This window comes from Poecilia latipinna, unplaced genomic scaffold, assembly GCF_001443285.1.
Source record: "Poecilia latipinna isolate Pla-1442-1.1 unplaced genomic scaffold, P_latipinna-1.0 Scaffold685, whole genome shotgun sequence".
Classification (NCBI taxonomy): Eukaryota; Metazoa; Chordata; class Actinopteri; order Cyprinodontiformes; family Poeciliidae; genus Poecilia; species Poecilia latipinna.
In genome coordinates, this window is record NW_015113301.1 from 487,254 (window position 1) to 489,196 (window position 1,943).

Genomic DNA, 1,943 nt, shown 5'->3' on the forward strand with positions numbered 1-1,943 from the left:
AACATGTTGATGGAGGATGATGAGGAACTGAAGCCGATCAAACTCGATAAAAAAAACTGCTGCTACAATAGCAAACAATAACGGCTCCATTAAATATGTAATTAGCTGAAAACATACATTCTTAAACCAATTTTAAAAAATCATAAAACTACATTTTATTTACTCAAATAAACAACTTTAAATTCATAAACAAACAGTGGAAGTTAATATAACGAGTGAATCTGGCAGCAGATTAATTCATGTTACTCTTTTCTGATCCACAACTTATTTATCCAGAACAAACATGAACAACAGATTATAAATAAGAACATTTAGTTTCTGGGAAGTATGGGGTTAAAATGTTGACAACAATGTGCAAATAATTATACTAATAACTTAGAAGATTCTCCATTAGTTTTACCTACAGTTAACTTCCTGATTGAGTTGTGATGCTTTTGTTTTGAAGGGACAATTTTTTGTTTACCTGTCAGTGTAAAAGCAGCTTAATGACAATCAAAAAGACAAAAGTTAAATTTTAATGGAGCTTATAAGATTGTAGTCACCTGGATGAAGACAAAAGGTTTATTAATAATGTAAATATGTATTTGTTTTAAATATTGTACTTTAATTATGCATGATATTAATAAAACTAAAGTTAATTTCCATTGTACATATTATTTTAAGTTACATTAAAATTCATCAGTAAAGTTTGTTATAACTAATTTGGCTGGACTTGATTACAAAACCTGAGTTTCTTTATGACCCATTTCTCTAATCCCTAAAAACTGCAACGGTCTATTAAAGGCCTTTATGTCAAACTTAGAACAGAGAAACCCAAAGAACAGGAAGAAATCCACACTGATGCTAAATTGATAATATATTCTAACATCATGATGTTACAACAATATTAGACTGAAAACCAAAATTAATTAATGCAGCGTAATAAAAAAGACAAAAGAAAACAAAACTCATCAGTTTTTCATCGCTGACTGAACAGATGAAGCTCCAGGATTAATCCAGATGTTAGCCTGGCCTGGAGCAGCTAGCTTCACAGAATAAATCGCCATGGCAACGTAGCGTTTCCTCTGTTGTGAAACTGAATCGAGGTTTAATTAAACCAGAATATCCGGAAAATTATGGCTTAATCCGCGATCCTGGTTTTGTGAAAAAGTCCTCTGGATATTTATAATTATTGAAACATAAAGTTTTAACCAGAGTTATAAAAGTTTTGGGCTTTAAATTTAGTTTAGTTTGTTTAATTCAGTTTTAATTTGTTTCTAAAGTGTTTGCTAGTTAATAGATTTGTTTGTATTTTTTATACTTTTGGTGAATTTTTCAGTGCAGAATTCAAAAAGGTGAAAATATTATATTCTGATGATGCAAACATGAACTGGGTAATGAAAGCTCAGCAGAAAATAGCAGGAAATGAAAATATTAGATTTAAAATCATCAGTAACAGTTTGATTGCATCATTTCCTCACTGAGTCGTTTCCAGCAGCAGATAGAAAGACCAGAGCTGCACAAACATCAGAAACTGGATCCAAATGAAGCAACATGCAGCCTGGAAACGGCTGAACTGAAACATGGTTCATATTTCAGGATGAAAATGAATCAGAGAAAAATGATCAACTTTAAAAACTGAACCAAGTTCAGATCAAAACTCCATGAAGCCTCGAAATGGAGCCGAGTTACAATTTCATCTTCATCCATCCAAACAGAAAAACATCAGATACAAAATGACAGACAGGAGGAAATAAACAGGATGGAAACCATTCAGGTCAAAGGTCATCATGATCCAGTCAGAGTCTCTTTAGACTCAAACTGCTGCAGCTTCTGAGGATCAGCAGGAAACAGAGACGATTCTCTAGTTTCAAAAGATGATGGCCACCACCTGCAGAGAGAAGAAAGAATCAGAGATCAGATCAGTTAGTTTCCAGCTTCTCTCCAGCAGCAGCAGTCAGTGA

The 1,943-nt window shown here is 33.0% G+C and overlaps 1 long non-coding RNA gene across 1 annotated transcript in view; it reads right to left on the reverse strand.

Moving 5' to 3' along the window:
* Positions 1–1,319: 1,319 nt before the first annotated feature.
* Positions 1,320–1,943, reverse strand: part of LOC106954872 (uncharacterized) — a 10,105-nt gene continuing 9,481 nt past the window's right edge. The window contains exon 2 of the long non-coding RNA XR_001426451.1: positions 1,320–1,870. This is a non-coding gene — a long non-coding RNA (uncharacterized LOC106954872). The remainder of the gene's footprint in view (positions 1,871–1,943) is intronic.